Here is a 23,358-nt window from a genome sequence, read left to right on the forward strand (position 1 = left end):
TTAGGGCATTTCTTTCATCTCCAGTTTGTACTGCATATTTATGCTCATAAATTCTTTTGTATAATTCACGAGTTGTTCTGCTCACATAAAAAGATTTGCAGTCATAACACACAATTAAATCCACTGCATTCTTAGATTTGCAGCTAAATAATTTAGGTATCTTCACTACAAAATTTCCTATACTTATATCATTACTTTCTGTGTAAAAATAATTGCACAAACTACAGTTATAGCATTTAATCATCCCACGCTTACATGTCTTTTCTTTGGGTTTATTTAATTTACCCTGAAAAAGGTTTTTAAAACTTTTCCCATGCTTTAGGGTAAAGCAAGGTTTAACTTCTACTTTTTCCATGATTTCACTTAAGCAATCCCCAATTTCTACTTATAACTTCATTTATAGCACTCAAATCAACTTTTGCACTGCCATAACACTTTTATGATTTTGAAATTGTTTCTTCCCTCTATTATACCTACTTCTCTCATTTTTATCTCTGTAGTTTATTTTCTCTTGCAGGGCTTTATTTACATCTTCTTTTGGGTGTCCCCTATTAATTATTTTGTTACAAAAATCTTTTGCGTCTCCTAAGAATTCATCATCTTTAATAGTCAAATTACTAATTCTTGTTAACTGCCCTTTCACAACATTCATTTTGGTTAGTTTAGGGTGCATACTGGAAAAGTGTAAATACATATTGCTCTGAACTTCTTTCTTATAAATCCTAGTAACTAATTTGTTGTTCTCTTTGTAAACTGTCACATCCAAAAAATTAATCTTCTAAAAATCTAATTGATGGGTAAATTTTAAATAAGTACATACATTATTTAGATAGCTGATTAATTCTTCCAAATTTTCTTGATCGCCTCTCCAAATCAAAAAGACATCATCAATAAAATGATACATGCGAATAATATTGCTTGTGTAGTTTCTATTTTGCACATTTACTGTCTCCCATCCATGCATAAAGACATTGGCATAACTAGGTGCCAGGGGTGCACCCATTGCCACACCATTAGCTTGATGTTTAAAATAACTAAGTAGTCATTTTCATACACACTGATTTCCTCTAACTTATTTACAAAGTTTCGAACAAAGCTAATATATCATTATCTCTACTAATTTCTAAATACCACCAACCAGCACTGGAGCTTCTGCAAAGACAAATGAAACAAAAGTAGTTCTGTTTAGAAAGTGCTAAAAATATTTTACCTATAATAAAAAAAAGAGAGTGAAGATAATGCTAGAGCACAAATTTGCACACAAAATGCATGTTCAGGGCATGGTGTTATTTAGCATCCACAATCAAGACTGTATGTTGCATGAGGGTGATATGTTGCTGTATAGGATAAATCTCAAACATTTGATGAAAAGGCCAGAACAGGACCCAGAAATTTCATCAAATAGTTAACAGAATGTAACAACAACTGAAACTTGTCTTGAGACTGATACTAGGGCTGTGATGGATGTTTTTCATCCTGTTACAGAACCAATAAGTAACAAAATAAAATGTGGTAATAACACAGTAAAGAAACAAGTAACCAAAAGAAAAAAAGAGCAAGAAAAAAAAAACTGCATCAAGGATCTCAGATTCAAAAATGAGAACACACATGAAATTTAATATAGTGCATGGAATGTGGTGATTACACTCAGACATCTGAAAGAAAGATAAATCAGTTAAATGCTTCTATAATGCTGTGGTCTTGTGGTGAAATTCTTGACATCCACGTTGTAAACACATAATAAGCAGGATATGATGTGCACCCTACTCATAATCCTCTATGTTAAGCACTTTCATCCCTTCTCATAGGAAGTCTGCACAGCATACATTCACAATTCCTCCACAGTTTTATAAGTACAGAAATATGACTCTCCATAATTTAATATACAGTGAAATCATCAAATAAAAAATATTCTGAGATCTCAAATTATAAAATTAATATTGCATATGGTAAGAGTGATTTTGATTAAAAGAAATCATATTGTGCAAGGATTGAAAGACAAACAAATATGAGTTTTTTAAAGTTGAACAACCTGCCATTCCCATTATTTTTGGCATTCTGAAAACTCAGGCTCATTGATAACCTCCCTCTGAGGCTGCTTGTAGAATCTCATGGATCAAAGACACTCTCCAAGCTTTCTATGTTGATAGCAAGCTGAAACCATTTTTACAAAATAAGTTATTGCCTTAAAGATTCATGGGCCTTTTTAGGGAAAGTTACTGTTGAATTACATTCAAACAAATTAGTTTTCATTACTATTGATATTATTTAGTTTTTTTCAAGTAGTACTGCAACAGATAGGGTTGTTATGGCTTAAAGAAGCCTTGTTTACCTGTGATTCTCTAAATAATAAGACTCTGAAATTAATATTGGATTTTATGGATGTCATCTTCACCAGCATTTTTTTTTTGTTTTGTTTTGCTTTTCGAACATGAGTTTTGTCAACAGCTCTAGGAAGTAGCCAGGGAGGCTATTTGTACTCTGATATATGTTAATATGGTCCTTGCACATGTGAAAAAATATATTTTTAACTCAAAATGTGCTAATAGTTTGTGTTTATGTACATGTTTTTTGAATGACATTTATATGCTTTGGAAAAATTATTCTATGCTTCTAAGGTTGCAATTAATTATGTAGATGTTAAGTTAATAAAAGACAGTGATAACAAGATGTTTAGGTCAGCCATTTTCCAAAAGGCTACCTTTTCCAACTCCGATTTATATTTTACCAGTAATCACCCCTTCCATCAAAAGAGAAATATAGTAAAGGGCCAGTTAGTTAGACTGGCAACTATGACCTCAGAATTCAATGTTTTTTGAGTGATTGTCATTTTCTTTTAGATAAAAAGGGTATACCAATGATCTGTTGCTGAAATTTAAAGATGCTATTTGTTTTTAAATCTGGGGAACCAAATATACTCCTATATTGAAGAAGCGTCTAAACTATCCCCTCCCTGATAGGTTTAATGAAACTATTTTTGAAAGAGCCTTGACTATAAGATTTGGTCATGTTACAGGACTGATTAGGAATATAGTTCAAAAACATCAGATAACATTTTTACATTTTCCTGAAGTCCATGTAATGTTTAAGAAATAATTTGGAATGTCAAATAAATTTTGAAAACGGCAGTGCAATTGTAAGAGAAAATAAATACAAAAAGGAATGCACAAATGTGGTTCCTGAAATCAGGACAATATATAACAAATACAGACCAGATTTTCTTGCAGGAATGGAATAAAGTTATTAATGCTATCAAACATTTGAATTGCTTAACCAAAAGGATTATCAATATTACTTGCTGCAAAGAGTGACCCTTGCTCTATATAGGGAAACCAGAACTGATTTTGAGAAAATGAATATATGAGCATATATACATGGCATTGTTTATCAAATAAAATTAATATCCTTCATAAACATGTGTGGGTTTGCAAGTTCAGCACATTTCAGTTTTTTGTTCTGGAAGAAACTGAAATGAATTCAAGAGGCATTCTATAGGGAAAAAAAACAGAATGCAGGGAACTGTCCTGGCAACTGAAATAGAATGCAGGGCCGGCCCCAGGTTTAAACAACAATATTTCTGTTCTAAGTGTTTTGAAACTTAGAGCAGCAAGACTTTAATATTTATGTTTTTCATTGTTAACATGTACTTTTAGCATGTTTTAACATAATGTATATAAGTATGTTTGTTGGCTTATTACAATTTTTAACTTTCAGTTACATTTTATTTTTACTCACAATCTCAGTTTTGCAATCCACCATTTCTTTTGTAGTGCTTTTCATATTAAACAAGTCTGTCAGAGTATAAATCTATGGCGTCCTTCAATGTTAAGCTTCTCTCAATAGCTTACTACCTAAGTGATCATTCTGTATGCTACAAACTTTTCTGTCACTTATTAAGAGTTGAACAATCCCACACATTCATAATCCTGCACTCCATGTTTTAATTTTCTGACATAAGAATTTGTTGACATTTTATATGCCTTGATTTCTTGTGAAGAGAAAATGTCAAACTCTTCTTTGGCTCATAGTATGTCTTCAGCTTACTTGCTAATACTGCAATTCGTGCTTTCTCCTTCTTTAAAGAAAAGTATTAGATATCTTGACTGCTTCCTTGCCTTCATCATGAAGTAAAATAACATGTTGAAGGTTTGTACTGAATCCAAGACCAAGTCCAAGATTTTCATTTTGAGAGAGGTTTATTTGCACTTGCAGAAATATGTCTGGTTGTTCTGGTCGTACAGTCATTGCCTGAACTAAAAATGCAAGATTTTTGTGAAAAGTTACTTTGCTTATCTAGAGGGATGCAGTTTAAATATTTTCATACAAGTATGATATTTGGAATGATTCTGTAGTTTAAAAAATATTTTAATAATTTTTAACTAAAATTCAAAGCACTAAGAATTTCAAAGAATATGTTTATATGACCAAGTAATGCTCAGACATGCTGTGTTGGCATCAACTAGTACTATGGCCTCATGTGTGGAGAGAAGAAGCTTTAATGACAGCCCAGACACCCCATGTTTGATTAGCAACATGGGTGTCTGAGGGACTGTGCAGGGGAGGAGGAGAAATTTGAACAGCTGAAACCTGTTTCTCATCCCCAGGGGAAAGGTGGCTACTTGGCCTATGGCATATGGTGTTTGGGAAAATCACACATCTGTAGTGTTTGAGCTGAAGTTTGCTGACTTGCAGAATGTGAGGTGTGTACATGGGAACAGGGAAATTGCCTCACCTGACCAAGCAAAGTAAATCTACAGACATCCTATTGAAGGTCAACCCAAATGATTGACTAGATGACACCTGACTCTCTCCACTAGGGAATGGATGAGCTGATAGATTTATCCAGGCAGGAATGAGTAAGCTACTGGTCTCCCAACTATTCCAGGAAAGCCTGGCACTAATGACCATGAAATTAATGGGCTGATAGGGAGTATATAGCAGAAACATTGGGTAGGGTTCCTTCGAGCTTGGATGATTAAAAAAACAGCTACGGGGCAGTAAGATCAACATCAGACTGCAAAAATAAATAAAATGTTTTCTGCATTCGGAAGGGAAAACAAACAAACCTCTCTTCTGACACAATGTCAAAAATACTTTTAGAAATCTACCATCTTGCTGAATCTGAGAAAAGTGTTCAAGCAGTGCATAGACATTAGAATCACAAGACGACACCAGGAAACTACTACCGTTAGCTTTTATTAAACTGTAGAGAACCCATCCCTGCCCCATAGCTCATCCCAGAGGCCATTTTGTACTATTAAAGACACAGTAAAAGCACATACCCGATATGTAAGAGTGAGCAAACTGGATTATTAAGTAATTCAAGTCCTTAAACATCACTAAGAATCTGAATTGAATGTTATGCTTTACATGCACGATTTAACCGACTATGAAAGACTGCACACACAATAACAAAATCATTAAAATATGATTGTTGTTCAAACAGTGTGCTAAACCCATCTTTTGAGACCTTCAAGTCATTGCTGCAGTTTGAAATAAAATTCAGTTTTTTTTTTTTATTTTTGTGGAATGTTTCTATTTGCATCTGCAGGTTCTTGCTGCTGATGCAATGATCACATTAGCACTGCTTACCTTGTACTGCAGTTATTAAAACATTACTAGATGTCAAGTAGGTTAAACATACTATGTATGCAGATCACAGCACTGCATGCCAGATATCCTTTTTGATTAATAGTTTATGGATAATAATAGTGTATTTGAAAAATATTAATAAATTATAGGATGCAGGTACAGGTGCAGGTCAAAGTTGTTGTTGTCTTTCGGCTTTTCCCGGTTAGGGGTCACCACAGCGGAACTCCGGTCCGCTAATGATTGGCAGTAGATTTTCACGAACGCCAAGGTGCCAGCACGACGTTCAACCTTCAACGAAGGCATGCCCATTTACGCATATCTTTCGAATGCCCACCCAACCGCGGGGAGGACATGTAGACTCCACAAAGAAGGCACTCCCCACACTCCAGCCGAGAATGGAACGGGAGAACCTCTTGCTGTGAGGCAACAATGCTACCACTGTGCAGATCAAAGTATTACAAGCTAATCTTTAATTACTGAATTATGCTGTAAGGATTTTAGAAGTATATACATTAAGCAATGGGACTTTAAAACTACATTACTGTTGAAAAGTTTTAATAAAGAAAAAAAAAACATAGAATGTGTAGACACAAAACCAGTGCTCTTATTTCAGTTGCACTCAAACAATGGATACCAGGATTGCCTAGCATGGTCAACCCTGAAAACTCAAAACTGGAAGGATCAAACAATGACAATGAGCTAAAAATCCAAAATACTACTCCAGCCAAAAAAGCAAAACTATACCATGAGAAATGGGGATAAAGATTATAACCCGCACCAGCAGCCCTCACTTAATATGCTATCTCTAAGGTCATAACATCTCCTTATTGGCTACATAAAGTTAGGAAGGATATCTTTCAAAGCAGCATTCATATTATTTCAAAAAAAGAAAAACTCTGAAATTCCACTGTTAAAACCACCATTACCTCAGTCCAGGTTCAACAATGTATTCCTTCCACAGGTAGGAAGTACAGCAACACACACACACACACACACACATCAGGTGCAACAATATATGTCCCCCAGAGAAAGCGTATTAATACACATCACCTCTGTCCAGATGGAATAATATATTCCTCCCCTCCTAGAAAAGAAGTACACCAACACACATCACCTCAGTCTATATACAGCAGTCCATCTCCCCTCACCAAGAAGAAATGGATCAATGGATATCAATTCAGGCCCCAGTGCAGCACTATATCCCCTGCACCAGTTAAGATATGCATTAACACACATCACTTTGAAAATATGTCAGTATGGTTTGTTTTCATTTATATAAATGTGTGATTGCCTGTCATAAGCGATAATTCCGTAAAGATTTTTTTTTTGTTTAAAGCACTCAAACACATGCACACACACACACAATTCCAGGTGCAGCTGTATGCTTCTCCCACCCAGACAGCAAAATACATCAACACACATCACCTTAATCCAGGGGCAGCAATATATCGACCCCCGCCTCGAGATCACTTCAAGCCATGTACAGAACCACACTACTCCCCCCAACACATTATTTCACGTTTTGAGCATTCATAAAAGTATGCTACTAGAAAGGGCCATTTAATCAGACATAAGGTTCACTTTTTGATAGCGCGGTTAATCTGCATTTTGCAAGAACCACATCTAGCCTGCTCTCTGTTTCCCGTTTACCAAAAATTGTGTCATATGCTGAGCTGTTCACATCTGCTAATGTTTTCTATGTAGTTTTCATTAGTTCTTAGTATTTAAACTATTAAAGGTATTGAACTTATTATCCAACATATAATACCATGTTTTTGCTGAAGAGGACTAGAATTCAGACCTATGCATGCAAAATGTAACAAGAAGCTAAACCAAAGAGTAAAAAGGTCACACAGACAAGAATTAGTAAATCCTACAAGAAAAACCTAGCCAAGCTTTCACTGTGTGATAAATTAAACCTCCTGTAATAGAAGCCCATGGGATAGATGCAAATGACTTCTTAAGGACATCAGGTGTCACAGCTACATGGCTTCTGAATGTCCATTACTTTTTACTTTTTTGTTTTAAACCTTTGTTTGACATTGGTCTGAATGCATCACCCCTTCAACCCATGCTACACTTTACATCACTTTAAATCAGTTTGATATACAAATGACATATAATTATTTTCAAAATACCAGCTAGCTATACTGGCATATGTTACACATCCACTGCCCTAATTCTGCTGGCATAGGTGGCAATACCTCACGTCATAACAACCTACATTAAGGTCTTTTTAGTACTTGCTGATCATTGGTGATCTCATTTATATTGCATAATTTTTAGATTAAAATCTATTTTAAACTGTTCATCATGCATGATTATTTCAACAGTCCATATAAATAATTATAACATATCTAGTATGTTTGATGATCATGGAAAATTATGCTTCCTTCAATGTGGGAATGTAGTGTTAAAGTAACTTGTGACTGTTCTCAATAGGAAATGTCAGTGTTTGACAGTTCTGTATACTGGTAATCATTAGGGAATGAATGAACTCAGTAATGTATGTAACTTTCATATTCTAGAAAGTTTTCCCTTCATAGTATCTGTGTGATCTCAGAGGACAACATCCACATTTTGGAGATATGGGAGGCTAATGTCTTCCCTATGCAACGTATATTGTCTGTTTGGCAGAGGTACTAGTAAGTTGTGTTTATGTAAAGTGCAGTTATTTAGTGCTTGTTCCTGTACTGACAGAGAGAGAGAGAGAGAGAGAGAGAGAGAGAGCTTGTCTATTGCCCCAGATGTATGCACTACCCTTGGTTCTAGTTTATTTAAGTGTCATATCTCAGGAAATATGACTTAAGCTAGTTACTGATGAGTTTATGTATTGCCTTGGGAAAAAATGCTATGAAGAAAGATATTGCAGCAGCAGATTGTAATTATTCAACTAATGTGAAAGCATAGTAGTACCAGTGTCAGGAGATCGTGATGATGAAGTATCAGCCATCATTGTGTGCTCAATATTTCTAGTGTGGAGTGCTTTAAGTTTAGCATTAATGGTCTGGTTTATAGTGCTGTTTTTTTCTTGCTTTTTATTTATTATGTTTGGCGTTATGGTTTGTTATAAATCGGTAACTGTCTTGGTTTTGATTACATTGGCTGTCACTTATTTCCAGATCTGAAAGCTGTTTTCATCTTTTTTGGTGACGTTGTACAGTTCACATTTCGCCATTGTAACTCCTTATTACCATTTCTTCGAAATGCATGAGATGTCAGGCAGATATGTTGTACCGCTTCCCCAAATAAATGTCAGAGCCACATTGTTTTGTGTTCTTGTTACTATTCATGATAATATTTGACAAAATGCTGACACATAATCTCTCTTACAGAGGGATTTTTTTTTTTCAGGAATGTTTTAGTTTCCACAGTTTGTGTAGTTTTCATTTCAGTTGTTTCAGGTTATTTTTGTGTAAGAAAAATTATTTCAGTCAAGAGAGCAATTAAAGACTATTGGATAACTGTGTGCATATAAAGTGTGTTTTATCTACATTACAGAAGTTATACTCATTATTTGCATAACTAGAAATGTTAATGACATATCTAGCAGCTATCAATGAATTCCAGCTTTGTGTCCTCTTTGTGGTCTTGTAAATATCCACACAGTGTTTCACATGCTTCTGTATCAGTCCTGTGTTGTTAAAATTAACAAAATAACTGCAAGGATTCACATATGTGGGTGATAAGTAGCACAGAGCAAATATGCAAATATTGCACTGTCTTTCCTGTATTACACAACCTTTGGTTTCTCCCCCATATTGTAAAGGTACCACATAAGTATCTAACTTATCATTTTAGTACTATCCACTACATGCCTCTCTTCTTTGCTCATTAATTCTCGACAAAGCCAAAAATAATGGAGATGCAAAGGACCAGAATCATAAACAATTTGTAATTTCATGTTAATTCACTTAAAAGATAATGGAACAACAGATTTTGCATCAAAATGCATTTTCGTTAAATAAGTATAAATCTCTGATGTTGAGTATTATTAATTAACTATAATCCTTATTAACTTGCCAGAAAAAAAGAGGGTCGGGACAAATGTTTGAGGCAAAATCAGAAGCGGAACAGTCTATTGTACTCTATTATTTCATAGGATCATAGGTTCATAGAAAGTTACTAGGCTATTTGCCCTGAGGCCCTTAGAAGCCTAGCCAATAATTTAGCCCATGTTCTGAAAAGTCAGCACCTGACGCCCCTATCCAACAGGGACACAGGTGGAATCCAAGGGTGTGTTTTTCATTTCCCATCCAGTTATCCAGGTTGCACTTAAAAAGGGTTAATGAGGTACTCTGCTTGACATGGATAGGGAGTCTATTCCACAGAAGAGGGAGTCTCTGGGACACAAATCTGTCCCACCAATAAGTCCCACTGATCTCACAGACCAGATTGAGGTGGCGCGTGTGGGTTACTCGAGCAGAACTTGACTTGTGGATGTGCAGCAGTCCCATCAAGGCAGGGTCTGAGATTGCTTTTTATGCCAGACAGAGGTCACTTCTGATGAGTCTGTATGAGACTGAGTAGAGGGACAGGGCTTTTAGTCTGTCTGTGTAGGGTAGGTGTTTGACGCCCTGGATTCTCCTGATGAGGAACCTCTGTGGTATCTCCAGCTGCTGCATGTGCTTTGTGAGGTTCATGCCGAAAGGGGCCTTATACTCAATAATGGGTCTTATAAGGGAAGAATAAAGGGATGTTATGACCTCCTTCTCCCTATATGAGATACCCTTACTAATGAGGTGGGCCATGAAGAAAGCTTTCCATGCAATGGAGGCAATATGGTGGTCAAAAGTCAGTTTGCTATCAACCTGGGTGCCCAAGTCCCTCAAGACTGATTGTGTACTAAGGACCTTGTTATTAATGTGATAATCTGTGGGGGCATCACTCTCCCCAAAGGGGTTGGTGATGCATTTTTTGGCATTCAGTTTGAGGTCATGTTTCTGGCACCAGTCATTTGTTTGGGTGAGATTTGGATTTGGAGGATGTCCACATCACTAGGGCAATTGATGACAGTGCCCAGCTTGAAGTTATCTGCAGACTTGGTCAACCATAGCCCACTGGGTTTGGCATGCAGCTCAGAAAAGTATATCCCAAATAACAGAGGCCCCAAGACTGATCCCTGGGGTACACTGCTCATTATGGGTGTACTGCTTGAGGTGGCTTCCCCTATTTTGACAAGGTGGGTTCTATCAGTGAGCCAGTTCGCTATCCATCTGGCAGCATATGGATTGATGCCTAGTTGAGAGACTTTAACTATTATACCCGAGTGGGGAATAGTACCGAAGGCTTTGGCCAGGTCATGGTAGGCAATGTGTGCACCATCTTCCCCTCATCCATGGCTTTGGTGACTGGCTCAAAGAAGTCGACCAAATTTAGTAGGCATGACTTATCCCATGATGAAACCAAACTGTGTGGGATCAAGTGTTTGGAGGTTGCCAATGTCCTTGTTAATGAGGTCCATGATAATCCTGTGGTGAGAGACCTGGGCACTCAAGTTGATAACAACCTCACATTCAACCATCATGTAGCAGCAGTGGTCAGAAAAGCCTTTTACTTGGTTCATCACATAAGTAAAGGGATTGCAGCCAGAAAAAAAGGAGGTTATTACTGCTCTAGACTCCCCCATCATTAGACCAATAATTGATTATTACACCCCATTTGGGATGTACCTCTCCAAACATCTGCACCAATGGGAAGGGCCACTGAAATACCTCACAAAGAGAATCCATGGCCTCCAAAACCTGTCCTATGCAGAGAGGCTCAAATCACTATCACTCTACTCGGTATCATACAGATTGCTTAGGGGTGATCTGTGTCTTGCCTACAAGGCAATCTCAGACCCTGCCCTATGAGACATGTTCCGTATCTGTAAGTCTAACTCCTCACACACTACCCGCTCAAAAGGCCTGAATCTAATATCAACAAAACCTGCTAGAGAGACAGGTTTGTCTCCGAGAGGCTGCCCCATCTCTGGAATAGACTTCCCATACATGTCAAACAGAGCACCTCGCTTACTCTCTTCAAGTGCTACCTTGATGAGTGGATGGGAAACCACAAATCTGTCCCAGGGGTTCTACCTGTGTCCCTCATTGACAGGGGTGACAGGTGCTGACTGAGGTTTCTTTTTGGGATAAACTCTTGCCTAGGCTTGTAAGGGCCTCAGGGCCATTAGCCTAGTAATCTCCTATGATCCTATGATCCATTCCATGGCCTTGCAGATCAGGCTAGTAAGGCACCTGCTCCTTCTTGGTCCTGGACAGCAATTGTTTCCTTTTATTATAGAATTATTTACTGCAGATATCCACCAGACAGGTTTACTGTTCCTTGAGGAGGAGGATTTTGTGCTGTCAGGTATTCCTGACTCCATGCAGCTATATAAATGTTTGTATTCTGCATGTCTGCATGTTTTTCATACATATAGTTTGTCGCCCTGAGTGACTACTGCGAATTAGTGCAGATTCTTTTGTATGATTACACATGTCACTTCATGTCAAATTTTTGCAGGTACATGGAAGTGGTGTCATAGGGTTTACCAGAGCAGAAGAATTAAACTTAACTCAAGGTTACACATTTGTCACAGAATAGGTATATAGCTGTTCATCTCATCTAGGAACTCACATCTAAGGCAGAATGTTTAGTATTTTTATAGATGGATAATGTTAGCTTGAAGATGGGACAATGAGCGCATCATTTTTTACAAACCTTGCCAGCCACTAACAATAAACTGTGTATGGCTCTGGATTTGTATTGTACAACTAACTGCACTTAAATTCATTTCATTTGTTAGACTCAGCCTACTATCTTTCTGTACTGCATTATGTGATTATATAGGGATGAGCTTAATTCATTTTTCAAAGAATTATCTCAGCAAAGCAATAACCTGTATTGTTTTATTAATGCAAAAAAGATCACAAAAACAGACAAGCACAGGAGCCATTCACTAATAATAAACTGCAGCGGGACATCTGCCTTTGAAGGACAAATCCGCTAAAGCAGAATGAATAGCATTACATATGCAGGCATTCTTTTGTATGACATAAGTGTTCACTGTCACTCCCCTCATCAGTCCCTTTATGTCTCCTACTCATTATGACAGATGGAGATTAATGGTATTGCTTTGCCTGCTATATAATAAGTAACAGTACATGAGAGCTTTGCAATCTGTCCTTGTAAACCTTACAGTAATAAAGGAGCAAACATAATTTTGTTAATGCCTATTCAAAGCAAAATTGTGTTAAACTATCCTGTATTTTTAGAAAAAAAAGAACATTAAACCATAACGGATGCACAGCAGTAAATCATATCAACAAATCCAATAATCCTTTTTTGTCTACATGGGTAAGAAACTTAATCAGGCAATGGTAACAGATTTTCATAATTAAATTGCAGGGTTAACTTTGATATTTCCTCACAAAGGAAGCTAATTAATGAAACAGGTAGTCAGGACATGGGTGGCCAATACAATGAGCCAGCTTAAGAAATGATTTAACAGATATGAAACAAAGGCCAATAGTAAATAAGTAAGATATCGGAAATCATGCAGTTTATGAAGCTATAGGCATCAGTACTAGAAACACAGCTTTACAATATATTTTCATTAAAGTTAAAGGATGGCTCTAAAGAAGCAAGAATCAGTTGGAGATTACTGAGGCCAAAAGCAATATAATAACATTGGCCTGAATAAAGCAAACTCTAAAATAAACATGACTAATTAATATTTACTGAGCAAAAAATAATTAAATCATCTATTTGTTTATTTATGATTACCCTTTTAATCTATTTCAGAATCACAGGGGAGGTGGAGTTTAACTCAGTCCTCGGTGGGCCAGACAAATTAGTCCTGAATGGCATGCTAACCCATTGCAGGCCACACCCAGAAGCATACATACATGCATGCACATATGTTTACACACAGGAAGAATACCTAGAGGCAATTTTGAGTGTTGTTAATTTACCTGTGAAACATTGTTGGGTGTTAGAGGAAATCAAAGCATCCATCAAAAACCTAAGTGGACACAGAGAGGAAGTACAGGCCCTACACAAAAGACACCCAACTGACAATCAGACTGGAAAATGAGGCAGTATTACTGTGTTGCTCTAAAATCATACAGCTATATTTAAATATTTCTGAATTACTACATCTAAATCTGTTGAAGTACAAAGAATTTCGCAAGAGTTGTCAAACTATTGTTTTTTTTTTTCTAGGTGTCTGCCACAGTAATACCAGTCTAGCAATTATTCATTTTTTTCTTCTGTGGGGTGGCACACCACAGCAGTAGCCGCCACTGTTACGTTACAGCTTTTGGTTCTCTGATTCAGTTCCAGGCTTGGTCATCTTGTATGTGGACTCTTCATGTACTCTAAGTATCAATAAGGTTTTCAGTGGGTGATCCAACTTCTTTCTGTGTCTCTCAGACATGCTGCAGGTGAAAAGGAGTCATCTTAATTGCCCATAAGGTTTCTGTTCACGTGAATGAGCACTGTTTGATTAATTTCTAATTGCCTAAATACAGCTGATTGAGAACACATTTTGCCATTAGTCAAAAAACAGATACCTAAGCATTGTGGGATCACAGTTTGTGTTACTGTTAAATGACCACAGAGTTAATATTTATTAGTTGGTAGTGTTAAGGGTTTCCGCCAACATGGAGGTACTTGCCATGCAGGGAGTCATTTCAGTTGTCCCAGCATAACCACAGAAAAGAGGGATGAGCAGATATTTCAATCCTGGAAAGCAACACAAAAATGAAATAGGATGAAAAAGACCTTATCTTATTTTTCTGTTAGCAAAAAAAAAAAGGGCAAACACTGTGTTGTGTTGTACTACTACACTGACAGAAAGCACTGAAGCACAGAGGTGATGTGATGCCTTTTATTGGACTAATTATAGGTTCTACAATACAGCCTTCTTGAGCATATGAATTACACAAATCTTTCAATATGTGGACATCAATTATTGAAAGTGAACATAGTGCTTTGATACCAGTTTTTCTCTATAATAGGAGGACATTGTACATTAATTCTTTCCCATTGGATAAAAGAGACTCTTTAAAAATATCAACATGAAAACAAATTGCTAGAGTGCAAATTCAATGATTAGACCTATGATAAAAAAATGAAATAATCTACAATCAAAAAGCAACATGCCAAGGTGTTCCCTATCCATTACTTTTTTACATTAGCTTTAAACCCAGCAATATTTGCTATTCATAGGAGCTGTGGCATTGTTCCACTCACAACAGGGGAGTAAACATGAGAGGTTTGATCTTCAGTGATGATATTCTGCTGACAGGTTTTTACAAGCCAATTCAATCAGTTGATGTAGTTTTTACAGCTACTGAATTTACTATCCTAGATAACAGGGTATTCCATTAGCATTGCCATGACAAAGATTCTATCATTCCATGTAATATTTTATGCAGCTTTTATTCGAAGCAGTATCGATTCTTTGAAATTTTTAGGATAGACCTTTTCTAAGGGTATTTTCACGGCAGGTAAATCCTTGGTCCACAAGCTTTATAACACTATTACTCAATATACTCATGACAATGACTTTCAGAAATTATCACTTTTAGAGCATAATAATCATATCGCAGATGAAGCTAGCATATTAATTTTATTTTTGTTAGAAGTGCATTGTTAATCACCTAGCTATGTATTTATGGAAAATTTAGAAAAGTCTGGAAAAAATGTGTCTGGAAAGGAGGATCCATTTGAATTCTCTGGGATACTGCAATTGTCAAATAAGAACAAGCAGGTTATCAAATAACTGGCCCTGCAAAATAAAAGTTATCTCAACTATTTTCAGACATATTCAAGTGGTATATAATTTTCCCATTATACCTTTTTTAAACATTTTGGAGTACAGGATATGCCAGACTGATCACCATTATGGGTTTTCTTATAGCTTAATTTCAGGAAAAATCTGAATTCATAGATGATATACAAGTTATTAAACAAAATATTTATACTTTATCATATATATCCTTTACTGGGCAATATCCTAATCATAGTTTGGAACTGGTTATTTTCAATAAAGGACAAAGTTTAACTTCATCAGATCTATGAGTCCCTTCTTCATAACCCATTTCAGGCAAACTTGGTTAAACTAAAAGACAATTTACCACATTAATGAGGACTGAAGGTTTTGAAAATTAAAAAAATAAATTAATTAAAAAACATATGAATATCTCTTCAGCTTTCAGATATATTAACATGGGGGAATCTGACCTAACAACCAAGATAAAGGCAAACAGTTGACAATCAAATGGAATACAGAATCTAACTGGATTCTATCAAGCATAGTATTAATAACAATTTGGAGCTCATACAAATGTTAATACACACCCCCACTCTATTTTGTGATTCAGCCTAAAATATTCTACATGGCTTATTTATATTCTTTAAGGGTCAGGTTATACCTTCCAACAGCTGCTGGCATAGTTGTGGTCACCATTGTTCCTAGTGGCATGTATGGTGAGATCATAAAGAAAATAATTTTCAGTAAAGGTGGGTTCAATTTATGAATCAATTGGCAATTTAATTTTGCCCATGGATCCACAGATTTACATATTGGCTCATATTAATCTGTTCATATGTAATTTAACACAAGTTTTTTTCCCTTTTTTGTCTTTGCCCAGAAATAGATGTTTTCTATTTATAATCATGAAGCACTGGCAACATTTCCTATTAAGAGTTGTTGGTGGTTCATTTGTGAATCAGCATTTTTGAGAAAATTAATGTGCAGTGGCTGTAGCAGAAGTGAGAGTAGAACATCCCAAAGTGAGTGTATCATACTGAACAAGAGGGTATGTTTCATCACGAAAACTTAAAAAGTAACATTAATTATATTAACAGAAACAGAATATAATAATAAAACACTCACTTGGATTCAATAAAGTCCATGTAGGCTTCAAGTGAAGCCTATACAGAGATTACATGTTTGCGTGGTGAGTAGCAGTGTTAATTACATATTAATCCTGGGCACAGTATTTAAACATCAACAAGCTCAGTTTCATGGCTGGCAACAGTGTCGCTGGCCAGTAAACCATGTAAAGCAACATGGATAGCAGCAAACATATAGACCTGTTTACCTATGGGCAAACTAGGTCTGCAAGATTCCAAGGAATGCCACAATGATTACCAGGGTTAATAATATAGCAATGTATATGGTCCAAATACATTACAGGACAGTGTATAGAGTGCAGAGTATTGTGAAATACCATTTCATGCCTTTTGAACAAAAGTTGTGTAAATGGTCTGTAATGGTACATGAACTGCCATTTAAAATAAACAGTCAAGGAAAGTGTGTGTATTGAATAGCAACACACAAATTAATTGTAGGAATGAATACAGGGAAACAGGACATGTGAAACATTGTAATGTACAGCATATGAGGGAATGTAAATGGAAGACAGTTGTAGCAGGAACGCTAATCACATATCCACATGGTACAGTACAGACTGCACAGTGAAAATCTATATTATGTGGCTGTCAGACAAGGTGGCATAACAATGGAGATGATGTCTTTGCGATATAAGTATCTTGACATGAACAATGGAGAAGACATCTATCAGGGATGTTATATACAATTGGGGTTGAGTGCATATTGTGAAACTGTGCAAACTGATTCACCTGAATATGACTGTAATATCAGCAGAGATCTCCAACAACTAAGAGACAGTTACAGGCTCATGAACAACAGTAAACAGAACCATGCAGAATCATGGACAATATCAGAATAGTACCACCAGTAATCCCTTGTTTCTGCCATATGTAATTCTGAGTGATCATAGATGGTTCTGCACAAACACTCTTGTACAACTATAATGATGTTCAGCAATCTATGAGGGTAATCAAGCACACCTTCCTGACACTGTAGTATCTGCTGGAGGTGTTACGAGACACTGCTATACCTGTATGTGACATTATGATCAATCGAGGCTAGTTGACTGGTGTGCATGGCATATATATGGCACAATCCATACTGTTACATAATGTAACCATTGCCATCAATGTTGTGTGCATCACTAGAAAAGGTATCACACATGCATCTGGTATAACACCTTGATGAGGGTTCCGCACCATCAGACAGTAATGTTTATGCAACAAAAAGAATACCTAGTTATGGCCAATAAGATGTGTGAGTGCTCACTGTGGCAAATGTGGTGCAACTGAGTTTCACATCACTGGAAAATGTGTAGGGAGGTACATGATGAAGGATGCATTGTACTCAGTTATTGGTATGATGAAGACTGTGAACTATGGAGGTATTATGGCCTTTGATATGAATGTCCTACACATACTCAATAGTTGTGTTACATACAGGAAGTAGTCACCACTTTGGCCACATGCTGGTGGGCATTTCACATGCCATCTACCCAGGACACAGGTCACATACCATTTGGTCTGCTTATAGGGGTGTGATGTCGATATTATCATTGGGTTGTGGGTTTGTTTTTATAATGTAATAAATCTCCACATGTTTTTGTTTCATCATATGTGTTGTTATGGCTGTGGCAGCAGTCTTAAATGTGTGTTGATACTGTCTGTATTATACTAATATCACTGTTGGAGTCAATGATTGCCCACAATCTGTAGTCCTCCACACAGCTGTTTATGCACAGGATATTCTATGACTTAACAAATGGACAATAAAGGTCCTAGCACACAGCCCTGATGTACACACCTGATCAGTGGACTCAAAATATAGGTCCCTTCACACATTTCAACATATTTAGATGCCACATATATGATCCAGTGGTCTACCCACTTGGTGATATAGATGTCTATGTCCACATCTGACAGTGTTGAGTGAATACCTCAGTGTGAATTTGTATCAAATGCCTTAGCCTGGTCAAGTTTCACAGAATGATAGTGTTGTCATCATGCATGCTGTCAATTACCTCTTTGAGGACATCTAAAAGTTGTAACAGATATGCACATAGCATTGACAACTCACACATTTCTTTTGCACACAGCCAGGATATTACCAGTGCACATTTAGAAAAAGGTCCATGATTACATGTTGGTCTACCTCATAGATGAGGAAAGTCAGGATTTGTCAATACATGCATACATCAGGTGCTGCCCTCCCCCATTCAGATGAATGCATGTTGATGTACATCCTTCTATGGGAAAATATTCCATCTGGAGGGTGTGTTGAAGTGTGTATCCAACTGTGTCAGGTAGGTGTGTGTTCTGAGTCATGCTACAGGTGACCTGTGAAATTGTCATAGCCCATTGATTTCATGTGATTGGCCTGGATGAAGGCAAGACAGTACATACTGCCTATCCTGATCTGGTCTAGGGTTTCAGCACAATCCCCCACTCCGGTATCATTGAAAAACTCTCCCAGCTGGGGATTAATACGTATGTCATTAGATGGTTAACCAATTGGCTCACTGACAGAACACATACTGTAAAAGTTGGTCAATCAACCTCTACCAGTAGAGGCATATCCCAAGTATCTTTGCTGGGCCCTTTACTGTTTGGAATCTATTTCTTGAAAGTTCAGGCTAAATTATAAAACCATTGGCTTACCATGTTTGCTGATTATTGTATATTGGGTGGAATCAATGAACCCACCAATGATGTTAACATATTACAGGGGGGCTACCACAGACAAATGACTGATGTCAAAGCCACACAGTCTACAGATAAATCAAAAATGTGTCATTACATTTGCTTTCTGCAAAGTGGAATTCCAAGCTAATTCCAGCATTCACAACACCCCCTTATGCTCAAACCCAGTGGTGCAAGACCTGGGAACACATGTAGATAGGAATCTGAACTTCGACCACCAAGTTTCCACAGTGGTAAGGAAAGGCTATATAGTGTACCGCATAAGTCAAGCTATCATATCCAGATCTGAGGATGTTATAAAAGCACTGCACTCAACCTTCATCAGGACACTAATACAGTATAATGGATCATCTGCATGTACCTTTCCAGTTACCTGCAGCAGCTGGAGAGACAACAGGGGTTTCTCTCCCAAAAAATACAGGGCCTACAAACCATGGCATGATGTATGTGGCTAGACTGAAAGACCTGTCACTGTAATCTGTGTCATATAGAATGAGGTGACTTGTGCCTGACCCTGCCCTGATGGAAATCGTGCACATCCACAAATCAGCTATAGCTGATGATAGCAGAGTTTGGTGAGAGGAAGATGGTAATAGCAGTGCCCTACAGGCTGGTGTGAATTGCTCTGTCTAATGTCAAGCAAGTGCACAAACACACACACACACACACACACACACACACACACACACACACACACACACACACACACACACTCACACACATAAGCAGCACTTGACTTTAGTGAAAACAGAACCCCTACCTAAGTACACTAACTAGAGAAGTCTGTATTTAAGCAATAACTACAGCACACAAGTCTGACTTGGAGAGTGTAAGACAACAGTTTATAGGTGATGATGTCAGCAGTGGCTGGTGAGGAGAAGATGGTAATAGCAATGTCCCACATGCTGGTGTAAAATGCCCTCTATAATGTAAAGCAAGTGCACACACACACACGCACACACACGCACACACACGCACACACACACACACACACACACACACACACACACATACACACACACACACTCACACACACATGCCAGTTGACTGCAGTGAAATTAGAACCCCTACCTAAGTACACAGACTAGAGAACTCTGTATTTTACACAAGCACCATGGCACAAGCATGACATTTACAAGGCTGCAGGACAACTTATAGTGGATGACATCAGCAGTAGCTGTTGGAGTGAAGATGTTGTGAGGCCAGCATGAAATGAATAGTTAGCAATGTCCAACTGTTAAGATATTAAAATTCTGTATGTTACCAAATTGATGACTGCACAATGTGTAGTATTTGGTTGTTGTGTTTCCAGTGCTCACATATTCTTTAAGAGACACCTTTGCAAATTATATGCAAACAGGTGTCCACATTGCTACAAGTACTGGCAAATCTGAATGTGTATTATCATTATAAAGATGTGCATGGTATATCAGACAACATTTGTTATGTATGTATGCATGTAATTGATATATTTGTGAAGAAGTACTGAGAGACAAAGGTTGCAGTGCATGGGTGGAGGTAACAGATGGCTGCATTGTTAATATGTGTCATTTTCTTAGACAGTGCCTTTATAGTGATTTTGTTTCTATTTGTAATTTCATTGCAGTAAACAAAAGTAATACATGCTGTTGTCCACTTTGCATAGCACACCTCTGAGCAGCGGGTTTGTGTGATGGTTAGCAAAGTGTTTGCACATGCGAGATTCACAATCCTACCGCTTTTTTTATTTGCACTTAGTTAAGCAGTGCACAAATGTGAGCTTCATTGCTAAAATTCTGAGAGTTCTCAGTAATGAGGGTATGAAACACACCTGCTGCTAAGCTGATTCTGTGGCAGCAGGTGTAAATGCATCAACACATTTCATTTGTAGCCTAGATGATATAGGATTTGAATCCAGGTGTATGCAGTGCTTTTAATTAAGTAGTGATAATGTAATAAAATTATGTGTTACTGTGTGTTGGCATAGCACAGTGGGGATAAGTGGCATTGCTCAGAGGTAACTGCACCACAGAAGAGCTTCTCACTGTCATTTGGAATTGGTGCACAATACCAAACTCTGCATAAACATAGATGACAAAAACTGAAGGGATCCCTTGTTTTTTTTTTGTTTGTTTTTTTTTTGTTACTTATGTGTATTGTGTGTGATTCTATTTTTTCACCAGATTATAGTTGTTAAAATGAAGTTGATAGGAAAGTGGTGAAATGGGGGGCAAGCAGGGGGGAAGAACAAAGTAAAAGCAATATAGGAATGTTCAGGAGGAAGGGAGGAAAGAACCATAGCTACCCATTTCTTTAACAGTGTAAAATGAAAATATGTACAGAATATAAGATGAATTTGAACTGTCACCTCCACAAAGAGGGGTAATGACAACACAATCATGTTGTATAGCTGATTGGACCAAATCAAGTATGTCAAGAAGACATGTGTGTGAAATGGAGAGTTGTGTGTGGGACAAATTTTTTTGGTGGGACAGGTGCCTTTTTTTTGTTTTTTTTTATTTCAATAAGAGATGAATGCTGGGTAAGGGACATTGGTATTTCTGGGTCAGGTAAGTTGGGTAAGTGAAGAAGTAAATGCAAACAAACAGGACAAGCAAAAAATGACACAGGGAAAATGAGGGACACAAAATATTGAGGGACACAATGACTGGAGTTCGGGAGGGACAACACAAGCCCATGACCATCAAACATGGGAACAGTGAGAATCTAGTCCTCACCCACAGGACTGTCATAACTGTCCACTTACTCCACTCACTGCTGGAGTGTTTGACATCTCCTCATCCTACAGACCATGAGGGAGATCAGCCTCTCTATCAGGCGTAGGCATACACTAATGGTGCTATGCATGACCCTATGCACTGACCCTGGCATCTCCTGGTGGGTAATAAAATCCCCATCTCCACCAGTACTCCTGGAGGGTACCACAGCACCAGTTGCTTGGTTAGTGCTACCTGAGCATGGAGGTAGTGCAGGGGCAGAAAAGGCAGTACTTCCAGGTTGGGTCCCAGATATGCTTGGCATCGGTGCTAGACCTGGTGGAGCAGGGGCAGGATGAGCCACCAATGATGGACTACCTCCCTGTGCTTGAAGCATTTAGTGACTTGTTACATATGGATGACATGGATACAGTTTGATGACGCATAACAGAAAATTAAAAAAATTGATAATGGTTGGGGTGAGAGAAAACAAAGAGATAAAATTAGTACCATCTGATGTGACATACAATGCATTATGACAATAATACAACTATTTTATCTAAGGTTTTACATGTAAATATATTTCCTAATAAGTACAAATTATAATTGCAGATTGTTCAAAGTAATCATTGCAATGTGCAGATACTGCACATATGCTTTGTTCAATTATACAGATTAAAGTTTACAGCAGAGCATTTATGCCACTTGTGTAGAGTTTAATTTCTGTAATATTATTAAAGAATTACAGTATTTTATACTTGTTACTCGTGGTATTGTAACCCACATCCTCTGACTACAGTCATACACTTGACTCCTAAAGTTGGTTTGTGCTACAGACTGATGCATGCATACATGATTTTGCAGTTAATATATAAATATATATATATATATATATATATATATATATATATATATATATATGTATATATATATTTGCTACTACTGAATATTAAAGAACATTTTTATTTAAATTTTAAAGCAACAATAATACTTCTTTTGTGCTACATATGTACCACTTGCTTCCCTCAGTCTCTCTAGATGCTCAGCATTGGCCTGCCTATTCACATCTATTTCAGAATTAACTGTGAAAAGAAAAGAACAAAAGATAATTATGCATACCAGACTTGCCTATATTTAGCTTTTTATGTATTAAAAATTCTCTTTATTAGCATATTTACACAACAGTGGGATGTTGCTAGTTCAGATCTCATCCAACCACTGGTTGAGTGTATCCTTTTGTGCATTTTTAGGCCATTGAATTGGTGCCTACCACTGTTCTCCAGTGTGTGGGATGCCAGTCTCAATGGATACAGCCTTGGCCAGTCTATTCCAAGCCTCAGGATTGTACTGGGAGGCAGAACAGTCTCCCTGCAAAAGCCTTTGGCTGTGGCAGTTTACCAGGAGTCCAATAAATATTCTGGACTCCTTGAACACCCCACCTCTGTGCCAAATTGGGCACCTTCTGTTCTATTTATTTATTTAT

This window comes from Protopterus annectens, chromosome 10.part0, assembly GCF_019279795.1.
Source record: "Protopterus annectens isolate FY-2018-M chromosome 10.part0, PAN1.0, whole genome shotgun sequence".
NCBI classification, from domain to species: domain Eukaryota; kingdom Metazoa; phylum Chordata; order Ceratodontiformes; family Protopteridae; genus Protopterus; species Protopterus annectens.